The 12,168-nt window shown below is 61.8% G+C and overlaps 1 pseudogene; it reads left to right on the top strand.

The window, feature by feature from the left end:
* LOC132211300 (basic proline-rich protein-like) overlaps positions 1-9,117 on the top strand; it is a 29,606-nt pseudogene extending 20,489 nt beyond the window's left edge.
* Positions 9,118-12,168: the final 3,051 nt, after the last annotated feature.

The raw sequence follows: 12,168 nt of genomic DNA, 5'->3' as shown, positions 1-12,168 counted from the left end.
AGCCACACTGGCCGGGGCTGCCATGTTGTCTTGATGCCCCTTGGGCGTGGCTCCTGTGATGTCCCGGCCACAGGTGCTGCCGCCAGCGTTCGGCCAGATGGACGTTAGTGACAGGCAGAGCATCTATGCAGCTGGGTGGCACGGCAGGTATCTGGGGCGCTGAGCTGGTGACTTCATCCGGTCGCTGGTTCCCAGGCGGCTGTCACATATGCGCGGAGGCTGTTTTACCTTTTGGTCCTGGCCAGTGTTGGAAGCAGGGGTTCTGCCAGGAAACCCCTCTGCCTTGGACCCCAAGTCATTCTCTATGGGAGTCAGGAGTCTGGCTTCCATGGCGACGGTCCCGGCGGCCTCCTGGGTGGTCGCCTCTGTCATATCCCTCACCTCCACATGACAGCACACACGCAGGGCACACAGGGCGGTGCTGGCCCCGGAGGAGGTGCCCGGGGCTGGGTCGCAAAGCGCCGTAGATGGAGGGGGCTCCCACCACAGTCAAGGGCAGCCTCACGGCCCCGGGCAGGGGTCTGAGATCCAGTGACCGCCGGCTGGGCCCCTCCGAGGGCACGAGCGAAGGTGCGGTCCAGGCCTCCGTCCTAGGGGGTCCGTGGCGGTCACCTTCACAGGGCGCTCGCTCCCTGTGTCTGTGTGTCTGTCTGCATGTCTCCTTGTGTAACACGCTGATCAACTGGACTAGGACCCACCCTAGAGACCTCCCCTAACCAAGGACCCCCGCAACCTCCCTGGCTCCAGACGGGGCACATGCTGAGCCGCGAGGGCCGGGGCTTGAGCCTGTAAATTTGGGAACAGACTCCAAGGCTGAGCGAGGGCCCCGCCTGATGCTCAGGGGGTGTTGGCAGGGACACGTCGCCCACGTCCCAGGTGACGGGCTAGGTGCTTGGCAGCCTGACCCGTCCACAGGGGTTTCATGCTGACATTTGCTTCTTGGAATTTTACCTCCCTACGCGCCTATTTCAACACATTCGTTCTGCCCTGACTTCCCTGCAGACCTCTCTGCTGGGCGTCCGAGCCAGACAGTAACTGTCCCCACCTCCCACGGCCCTGAACCCACCCATTCACCCCTCCTGCCCTGTCTCTCTGTCTCTCCCTCCCTCTGTCTCTGTCTCTCTCCACTTCTCTGTCTCACACTCTGTCTCCATCTTCCCCACATTCATCCAATCACCAAATCGCCGGAGTCCACCCTTTTAGAATCCATTGTCCATGTCCTTTGTCAACCCCACTCAGGTTTCAGTCATTGTGGCCACGGTCCCTGTCAGTCACCAGGGTCCCTGTCACCACGGTCCCTGTCACCACGGTCCCGGTCACCACGGCCCCTGTCACCACAGTCCCTGTCACCACGGTCCCTGTCACCACAGTCCCTGTCACCACCGTTCCTGTCACCATCGTCCCGGTCACCACGGTCCCTGTCACCACCGTCCCGGTCACCATCGTCCCGGTAACCACAGTCCCTGTCACTGCTGTCCCAGTCACCACGGTGCCTGTCACCACCGTCCCTGTCACCACCGTCCCAGTCACCACTGTCCCAGTCACCACCGTCCCGTCACCAGTCTTGCCCTCTCTGTCACCCTCACCCCGACCCAGACAGAGCTTGTTGAACGCACATCTGCCCATCACCTGTCCTGCTTGTGTTCCTCTGAGCCTCTTGCCTTTGGGGTCCTGTCCCCGCCCCAGAGCCCAGCCTCCCTGGTTTTACAGACCTCCTGATTGACACCCCAGGGTGGGACGTGGGGGACAGGACCTGACTGTGAGGGCGAGAACAGACCCTACCGGATCCGGGTCCCCAAACTTACCTAAGGCCCTGGAGAGAAGGACCCAAGCCCTTGTTGGGAACAATTCCAGACATTCTCCACTCGGGCTGGACCCAGACCCAGCTCAGCACCCAGCGCCTACCCAGCACCCCGGCCCCGACTCAGACACAGCGCCAGGGGCCCCCGCTTCGGCCGCTTCCGCTGAGGGCTGGCGGGGGGGGCAGCTCCCAGGCACCCGCAGGCGCGGTCGCGGGGCAGGACGCAGGGCAGGGCTGTCCGTGTGACCGTCAGCGTCTGCACGAGCGCGTGCTGCGCCGCCGTGGGGACAGGGGCCATGGCACCGGGTCGCTAGTCAGCGCGGCCGGCCACTCTGCGTCGCACGTCTGCCTTTGCCCTTCTCTTTCTCTCGTCCCTCTCCCCCGTCTCTGCACAGAGCGTTGGCAGGCCTCGGGCCGAGGGGAAGCCTTGCTCAGAGGGAGGCGGGAGGAGGACCAGGAGGCCCGGGCACTGCGGGGGCGCCAGCCCTGGACGCGGCTCCCACAGACCTGCCTCCCCGTTCACGAGCCCGTGCTGTCGTCTCACCTTCGTCACCTCTGGGGAGGAAGATGACTCTGGGTCAGAACTCGCCCTGCAGACCCTGCCCCGGACCGCCCCGCCGCCCGAGAGCTCCTTGACACACTTCGCTCCAATTTGCCTCCAGAAAAGTGTCTTTTACTTTGAGATGTTTTCGTTTTGTTAGCAGATGAGAATCATGTCTCCTGCACCAGCTGCTGTTTTGCTTCAGCTGCCGGCCTCGCGGCCCCGGGAGCCAGGCCGGTTGGTCCCAGGGCCTGCGTTCCGCGTGGGGCTGCTGTGTCCCGGGGGCGGACTGGAGCAGAATGGCCTGGGCTGACGCGGCCGAGTCCTGCTCTCTCCAGGGAGACGTTTGCCTGAGCCCCTAACACTTAATCTCCAGCCTCCACAGGTTCCTGTGAACTTGTATCAGGCCCCACGGAGCGGGACCGGCCTCTGTAAACGACCCCGGCGGCGCGCTGGCTTCACAGCGCAGCCTCCCCAACGCCCGGCCAGGCCGGCCGGGTCCCGCGCAAACAGCTCGCAGAAAACGCGCTTCGCACTGCTGGCTGCTCCTTTCAATGGCGCCTTTTATTTGAAAAGCAGCAAACAGAAGGGGAATTACATCTATTTGCTTTTTCTGTTGAATATTTTAATGGTTTGTTCTGTCTGAGGAAACCTGAGGATCAGCTCAGGCTGACAGCAACCACCAGCTGGCGTGTCTCAACAAGCCGGGAAAGTTACTTTTGATGTGTTTTATTGAGATATTCGTGGTACTTTCCAATTATTTTATGCCAAGAAAGGAAGTCCTTCACACACACAAAAACTGAAAATGATTTCTTTTGAAAACCACAAGTGGAACTTGTCAAACCTTAAGCATCACCGACATCGATCACGGGGCAGGTTCGTGGAGAGGGAGCGCAGGGCTGAGCCACTGAGGGACACGTGCGGCCGTCCCCGGCGCTGCCCTCTGTCCGAGGGACCGGAGCTGCCCCTTCCCGACGCCTCAGGGGGACGGGCAGGTTTTGCCTAGCATCAGCCTGTTCCCTGGAGAAGGACCCAGAGCTGCTCTGAGGTTCTGGGGCTGCGGCCCGGGTGGGTCGGTGGTAGCGGGAGGGCCGGCTTGCTGGGGGCAGTGGCCGGGCCGGAGAAGGTGCTGGCAGCTCCCTCGGTGGACCCTGGGCCGGTCTGCGCCCCGTCCCGCCCTCTCCTCATGGGGGGCCGGTGCAGACACGCTGACTGCACAGGTGAAACCTGTGCTTGCGAGGCACCAGGTTTTCAAAAGGCGACTGAAGGAACCGTCTGCGAGTACAAAGGCCGCGCGGAGGAGGTGTTTTCAGATTAGACGGAAACCACATGAAAGGCGCGTGGGGAGGAGGGGAGGTTTGAACTTGACTCAGGGGTGGGTGGGGCAGCGCCCGGAGTCTGGGCCCCCACCTGGCCCCGTGGTCCCGGGACCCTGGCGGTGGCTTCTGGGTGCACAAGTGCACGTATGGACGTGGATGGGTCTTGCGGGGAGGGGCTCTGCACAAGGAAGACGCCCTGGAAAAACCGCGGGGGGGGGGCGAGGGGGGGGGGGGACATGGGCCTGGAAGGTTCTGGAGCTGCGCCTGAGGCTGCGGGAGGGCGAGCCCTGCCTTGTTCCCCCAGGGTCCGGGCACCGGGATTTCTCTCCTGCCGCCTCAATGCTGCCATCCTTATAAACGGGAATACAGACAATAAACACAGGAAAATGACCTTTTCTAGAGCAAACATTTTATTAAAGTACATCGGACAGAACGCCCTCAGACCATGACTGTGCTGGTGGTCGCGGCCCATGACATGGGTGCCTGCGGAGCAGCCACAGGTCCCGGTGCCAGCTGCACAGACCTGGCCCTCGTCGAGGTCACCGGGGCCCGGTTGCACGGTGGTGGGGAGGGTCCTGCCGACATGGCTGTGGCCGCTGGGGCGTGCAGGCCCCTTGGAGTTGCTGGTCCCGGCCCTTGGTCCTCCCGGTGACACCTGTGAGCGCCGGCGACAGAGATGGGCTGGGGAAGAAGACGAGGGGTTGTGCATGAGCCACTGGCGGCCCTGGCCGGCTGGCCGGCTCAGAGCTGCTGGGCTGTGGGGGGAGAGGCTGCCCTGGGGCCAGGCCTGTAACGGGGGCTCCCAGAGACAGCAGCACGGTGGGTGCTGAGCCGGGGCGGGCTGGGTTGCATTACACAAACGGGTTGCTCGGGATCTGGTATGTGCTGTGTTCTGCCATTCTTGGCGGGACGAGGGGTTTTCATGGGGCAGCGCCTGTCGTGTCCATCGTGTCTTCACCTTCGCGTGGGTGATGGGGTGCATTTCAGAATGAGGCTGCTGGGCTGCCCTGGGCGCAGCTCTCCTTGGTGGCCTTTCACCCCTTGCAGAACTGAGCCACCATCTCCCCGTCAAGTGGCAGGAATGCCTGAGAAGGGGGTGTCCTGGGTCCCGAGTGGCCCGCGAGGCCTTGGCTGCGTCCCAGGCGGCTTTACTCGTGTTTCTCTCCCATGATTTCGTTTGGGTGCAGCGTCTCATGGGCTACAGCCTGTCGTGGAGGGTTCCTCGGGGCCTGTCCTCCGTTTGAGGTCACTGCTTTGTGGCTGATGCTTCCCATGAGCTCGGCTTGTCTCTCCTGGCCCCGCCACCCAGCCCACGGTGCTGGCCGCTGGCTCCGGGTCTCACTGGGGGCTGTGGCCGCCCCCCTGTCTGTGTACCTTCGTGTCAGCGACCCCCTGCCTCTCCCAGCCCCAGAGCGCCGGCCACAAATGCCCGCCTACACCGTGCCGAGTGCCTGCGGTGTCCTGAAGTCAGAGCATGATACTCACCTTCTTGCCCGCCTGCCCCCTCCTCAGGCCCTGCTCTCGCGCAGGTCCCGGCCGCCTGCCAAGCTGAGCCCAGCAAGCATTTAGGCAACATTAACCCCCTTCCCCACCAGGTTGCTTCAAAGTGGGGCCTGCATCCCATGTCCCCAATCCTGGCCTTTCCCATGAGTGTCTTGTCTCTTCATGTGGATCCCGGGCTCCGTTCCCGCCACTAGAACAGCCTGGAACCAGCTCCCCACCCATCTCTCCCCGGGGCCTGTGCGGGGACCCGCTTACAGAGACTCCTCTCTCTCCCTCTGTTTCCAATTGTGTGCCCCCTCCCCCTCCCTAGGCTGAGCCTGGGCCTGGCTCATCATCACACATAAAAGTGATGATCCTGGCCACGGCCACCCAGCCCACGATGCAAAGTCCCAAGGCAGGAGGGCTCGTGAGGACGACTGTCCCTGGAGGCAGCCTGGGTGCGGTGACCTGGGGACCGCCCAAGTTCGTCGTTTTTTATCGTAAAGCTGCCTGAGTTTTGGGCAGAAACATCATGCTTGTGACAGAGCAAAGGTGTCTGTGCGACACGGGGGAATAAATGTGGAGGCCACCTCTGCCTGGGGCCCCGTGAGCCCCACACCCAGGACACCACCAGCCCCGTGTCCCCAGCCCCGAGTCCTGGCCACCTGCCAAGGGGACAGGACATACTGATTTATCCCTGGCGTCCTCACGCTCCCTCTGATCACGGGGAAGGGGCCTGGCTTGGTGGGAGTTTATAGCAGGTGCCCATGTGGAGCAGGGGCAGAGACTGGGCACGCAGGCACTGGCCTGCAGTCGGGCCCGGCACAGGGCATGCGGGCCCTCTGGTCTGGGTTTTGTGTGGGTGGTGGGAGGTGGGGGCGCCTTTCCCAGCCCCCTGCTCAGCACTGTCCTCTCTGTCTGCTGCTCTGTTTGTGTCTTTCTCTTTGTTCAGCTGGAGACCACCTGTCACCCTGTGGCTTCCCTGAGAACCGAAGAGCCAGGCCTCCTCCCGCAGGTCTCAGCGTGCTGTCCCTGTGGCTGGCGCCCCCACACCCACCTCTATCAGCGTCTTTGTGGCTAGATCCCTGTCTCTGTGATTTCTAGATGAGGGCAGCTGAGCTGGTTGGTCCCCAAAATTGGCTTTCAGATCCTTCCAGGTAAAGCACTGTGCTGGGACCAAGGGCTCTCTCCTGCCTCACAGCCACCCATTAAAATGCTGCTTTGCCGCATGCACCGAGCCTCTGCCAGGCGCTCTCACGGGACACTGGTATTCGCTGCCAAGTCGGGCTGCTTGCGATGCTATGAGGGGCTCCTGGCCTGGCCTGTCACAGGCCCTGGCAGCCCAGGTGGAGGTCACTGTTTCCGAAGGTGGCTCCTCAGGCCTCCCTCTGTCTTCTCCCAGAGCAAGCCCAGCTAACCTACCGTGTGTGTGTGTGCAGGCATGTGTGCATGCATAGCTGTGCACTTGTGTGCATGTCTGATGCATAAGCATGTAAGATGTGTGCATGTGTCTGCATGTGCATGCACATGTGTGCATGTGTGTGGGCATGGGTGAACATGTGCACACAAGATGTGCACATGTGTGTGGTGTGTGTGCTGGGACTGAGTTTGGACTCCACTGACTGACTTGTGCTCTGTGAGAGGTCAGGACGGGCTCTGCGGCGGCAGCCTTGTCTGAAATCAAACCAAGAAGTGCAGTCACATCTGAGCCTGGCGGTGCTGGTGCGTGGGCTGCAGGCCCTGGCTCTGGGGACAGGGACGCTGACACGCAGGGCAGCCTGGCCGCGGAGGGTCCGTGAGCACCGTCTGGGGCTGAGGGGAGTGGGGGAGCTCAGGGCTGGCTCTGCGTGCCCCCGGCTTGCCCGGAGGCCGTGGGGTGTAGGCTGACTTCAGAATTGCGCCCTGGGGGGCCCTGGCGGTGAGGCCCTGAGGCCCCACGGAGCCATGAGGGGGGACCTGCTTCACTGAGCACTTGTTTCCCGCTGCCTCTGCTCTCCCAGAGCAGAGAGGAGCTCTGTCCTCCATCAGGAACACTTGCGCGGTCCCACTGCTGTCCCCTGTTGGAGCCAGCCCTGTGCCAGGAAGAAGGGCCGGGAGGGCAGGGGGGGGGTCGGCAGCTACCCAGGGTTTGGGGTGCCCTGCAGCAGTTTTACCCCAGGCTGGACCCAGACTTCTCCGACGCCAGCCTGCAGATGCCACTGAGCCCCGATTCCCCGCTCCCCGCTATGACTCCAGCGTCATCTCTGCCCACTGGCTCATGTCTGTCTCTGCCTCCAAGCCAGCGTGCAGGGTGGAGGTGAGTCCTGGCAGGTGAGCCACAGTCGGCCTGAACCGAGGACCAGGCCTCACGCACTGCCCACGCCCACGGGAAGACTAGCTCAGCTCTATGCGTTATAAAGGCCATGTCCAGGCCAAGTGCTAGCTGCCCCTTTCGCAGTTCAATCCCCTTCTTTTCCCAGTGGCAAGGTTTCAATGCAGAGAAGGGAGGAAGGCCGGCTCAGAATGCCCGTCAGCGTGCGTGCACGGGCTGCTCACGCCCCGCTGCCTGACGTCACTGGGAGCAATGCTCCCTGGAGTCCCAGGCAGAAGCCCCGTTTTGAAATGAAGTGTGAAAGGGACGACGGTCTCACCTAACACCCCGCCCGCGCCCACGGGCCCAGGAGGTAGATACAGCAGGTAAGAGGGTTCCCTCTCACATGCGGTCCCAACAGGCATCAGGACGTTCCGAGGTGGTTGCGGATGGCACCGAGCTGCAAAGGACAGCACAGACGTGACAGGGCACCTCGCCCGTGGCCCCGAGCCAACACTCTGCCCAAGCACAGCACAGTCAGCAGGAAACCATCACCGGACAGCTCACCGCCTTGCTCAGATCCAGCAGCTCCGCGGCTCCGTGTGTGTCCACATGGACACACACGTGTACCCAGTGCTGCCCATGACCCCACTCACACCCCTGGCCCTCACCAGCGCCCAGCGGCCACCAGCTTCTCTGTGTCTCTGGACCTGTCACGCTGAGAAGACTGTGAGGTGGAGTTTTATCCGTCTAGGTTGCCCGGGTGCCAATAGCCAGCACCCCCCATGGCTGAGGGAACTCCGTGCTGTGGTGGGCGCTGTGTCTGACCCACACCCATCGAAGGGCATCTTGGCTGTGTCCCAGTTCTGCAGTTACCAGTGAAGCTGCTACAAGCATCCGTGTCCAGATCTGTCGTGTGCGGTTTTCAGAAGCACAAAATGTTAAGTGGATCCCTGAGGGAACCATGATCACGCAGGATGGGTCTCTGCGGAATCAGCAGGCACCGTGAGGAAGGCCGTGACTCACTGGGGTCCTGCAGACCTGGGTTTGAGTCCCAGCATGGCTGCTTCCTGGTTGTACGATTGTGAACAAGTGAGGCAGCTGCATGGGGCCTTGGTTTTCTCAGCTGTGAACCGGCACAGTAATAACAGCAGGTGCGCGGCAGGCTGTCTGTAAGGTTGAACAGTGCCTTCTGTACGTGGTCCCGCACCCTCTCCTCCTCATCACCCTGCAGGGCCCAAGGGCTGCGGGGGCAGGGAGGGCGCTGCCCTCTCACCTGCTCCGGCCATCTCTCCTCTCATCGCCGCCGCCTGTGCCTCCTGCTCCCTGGCTGTGACCCCCCCACCCCTGCTGCCCCCCGGGTGACCTCGGGAACCGGGTTCCCATCCGGTAGAACGTGTCCTCACTCATTTTATGGGTGTTCTTATCAAGGAGCCCTTCCCATTCACCGAGCTTCATGAGCCAGTGTTTCCTCCTTCCTAAAGCGGCGCTCCCTGGGAGGGAGGCGTTTTTATGGTTCATTCAAACCCGAATGTATCACTCAGATTTATAAGAAACACACCCAGCGCCAAGCCCTTAGGGCACAAGGGCTGAGGGGGGGGGTGGGGCGACGTGGTGAATGAGCAAAGCCTGCCCAGGGCCCAGAACTCAGCGCTCGTCCCCCCCCCCCCCCGTTCCTGCCCCCCCCCCCGTTCCCGCCCCCCTCCACCCCCCGCCGCATGCCGAGAGACGGGCGGATAGGGAAAGGGCCAGGCTTCCTGGCAGCCCTGAGCAGGGGGCCTGGGGCTGCTGGGCAGTGATGAGGGTGTGGGGGGTGCCAGGGCGCAGGGTGCCCCAGAGCTGCCCGAGTCGCAGGGCCACGTTGGGCCCCCAGCAGTGTTGCTACTTCGGGCCTCAGGCCCTGAGATGCCATGAGGCCGGTGTGTCCGCAGCATCAACCTTGGGCTGCTCTTGCAAGAGATCCCGAGACCTGGCCACCCACGGACTCGCCGGGGCCTGGGAGACGGCGGGGGGGGGGGGGCGGGGGGGGCGTCACAAGCTGCACCCGGACTTCCCATTTCAGGGTCTTCTGTGGGAAGTTTGGCAAAGTCGGCGGCAAGCAGCCTTCATGCACAGGGGCGAGGGGCACGAGGGACCGGACCTCGGCCGGCCGCTGCCACGGGGCCGGGGGTGGCTGTCCGCCTGGAGGGTCAGCGGACTGTGGGCTGGAGGACAGGCGCCGCTCCAGGCCTCGCGCAGCCTGGGCACTGGTTGGTGACGGTGCTGTCCTCGTGCGGCCTTCCAGGGGCGGGTGGGGAGGACCCTGGGGGGACCCGGCTCCTCTGGCACCTGAAACAAGCCCGGGGCGAAGGGGACCTGTTCGTGTCTGACGGGAGCCTGAGGGGGCGCGTCCCGAAGCCCCTTCCTGTGGTGGCGGCCCCTCCACGTGCCCAGATAGCCCGCATGTCACCAAGCAGCGGAGGTGACAGCCCCCCAGCCCAGGCCCAGCTGTTGTGAGGCTCAACGCAGAGAGGACCGGGATGCCATGTGGGAGAGGGGCGTCTCTGGGGGAGGACCCCCAGGTGGGAGAGGGGGCGTCTCTCGGGGAGGACCCCCAGGTGGGAGAGGGGGCGTCTCTGGGGGAGGACCCCCAGGTGGGAGAGGGGGCATCTCTGGGGGAGGATCCCCAGGTGGGAGAGGGGGCGTCTCTGGGGGAGGACCCCCAGGTGGGAGAGGGGGCGTCTCTGGGGGAGGACCCCCAGGTGGGAGAGGGGGCGTCTCTGGGGGAGGATCCCCAGGGGGGAGAGGGGGCGTCTCTGGGGGAGGATCCCCAGGTGGGAGAGGGGGCGTCTCTGGGGGGGACGGATCTCCAGAGGCAGCTGTGTGTGTTGAGGGGCCACCAGCAGCCAGAAGGCAACACCTCGCAGAGGAGGCTGTGTCGGTGAGAATTGCCTTTGGTCCCAGGGCCCTGGGAACTGCCCCGTGAACCCGCTGGGTTTCTCTGGTCAGCCTCCCCCTTTGTCAGGTCTTCTCATCTCCCACCTCCACCTCTCACAAGTCCTGAGACAGAGAGCCCAGCCACCCCCGCGCCCCCTCCCAGCTGGTGCCCTCACCTCCCCCCGGGCCTCCTGGCCTCCGCAGGCAGGACGGAGCGGGACTCTCATCATTTGAGTCACTGCTGTCCCCGCAGAGCCCTGGGCACCGGCCCCGGACCCCCTGTCTTAAGGCTCTGTCCTCAGGTGAGCCCCCTCCTGCCTCGCCCTCTCTGGCTGCGCAGGGCCCCTCCCTCCCATAGTCTCCACAGGGTCCCTTCCCACTCGGGAAAGCTAGGGCGCCCCAAGAGCTTTGTTTAGATATTGGAAATGAAAAATAAAAAATAAAAACATTTACTAATTCATTTAAAAATACCAATAAGAAATCCATTACACCAAGAACACGTTGTTAATAGAAACAGTGATATTCTCCCAAACAGCACAGCGTTAACGAGAGGGTGGGATTGATTTATTTCTGTTGATTGGTGTCTGGCTTAAAGTATCACTGGCATCTCACAGTGGCTTCTATATGTCATCATTTTCTTTTTTGAACAAGAAATAAGCTTTTTGGGTATTATTCACATACCATACAGTGTACCAATTTAAATGGAACAATCCGATGATTTTCAGTGTATTCAGAATTGTGTGACCAGCCCCGCAGCCAGTGTTAGAACGTTTTCATCTTCCCCCAAAGAAACTCCACGCCCATTAGCGTCACTCCCACTCCCCCCACCTCCCATCCCCCCACCCAGCCAGAGGCAGCCACCAACATGCTTGCTGTCTCTCCAGATATCCTAGTTTGGTGGCTGACTTCTGTCGCTTGACATCACGTTTTCCAGGTTCACCATGTCACTGTGCATTCTTTTAAAAATATATATATTTTTATTGATTTCAGAGAGGAAGGGAGAGGGAGAGAGAGATAGAAACATCAACAATGAGAGCGGATCATTGATTGGCTGCCTCCTGCACGCCCCACACGGGGGATCGAGCCCACAACCTGGGCATGTGCCCTTTACTGTAATGGAACCGTGACCTCCTGGTTCATAGGTTGATGCTCAACCACTGAGCCACGCTGGCTGGGCCATTTTTTGTTGTTTTCTTGCCGATGATATTTCATTGTGTGGATATCCCACATGATGGACACTTGGGTTTTTGCTCCGATGGCTATTCTGAGTATTGGTGTCCTCACCAGCCATGCACAGTGTGTGTGGCCGGATGCTTTTGCTCCTCTTGGCTATATGTGCACCAGGAGCGGTCCTGGGCCACATGTCACTCTGCTGAACACGTGGACAGCTGCTAGTGGCCCCAGCTGAGTAGGAGGGTTGGGAGTTCCCGCGTCCTTGCCCACAAGCAGACACTGTCGCCGTCTGCCCTGGTGGTCCCGGCCGCCCGCTGGGCGTGAGCCACACCTCCCTGCAGGTGTGGTTCGCCTTTCACGACGGCTGGCCAGGGGTTGAGCTCCTTCGCACAGGCTTACAGGCTACTCGTGTATCTTCTGTGGAGAAATGGCTGCCCAGGCTCTTCACTCACTTGCAATCAGGCTGTCCTTCAATCGTATTGTAAGAGGTATGTACCGCCTCTCACCAGGTGTGTGACTTGCTAATATTTCCTCTCGTTCCGTGGGTTGTCATTTTCACTTTCTTGACTGTGTCCTTGGACACACAAAAGTATTCCATTTTGATGAAATCCAAATCTATCTTTTCTTTTCTTGCTGTGTGTTTAGT

The sequence above is a fragment of the Myotis daubentonii genome, chromosome 10, assembly GCF_963259705.1.
Source record: "Myotis daubentonii chromosome 10, mMyoDau2.1, whole genome shotgun sequence".
NCBI classification, from domain to species: Eukaryota; Metazoa; Chordata; class Mammalia; order Chiroptera; family Vespertilionidae; genus Myotis; species Myotis daubentonii.
This window is presented reverse-complemented; position numbering and strand designations above follow the sequence as displayed.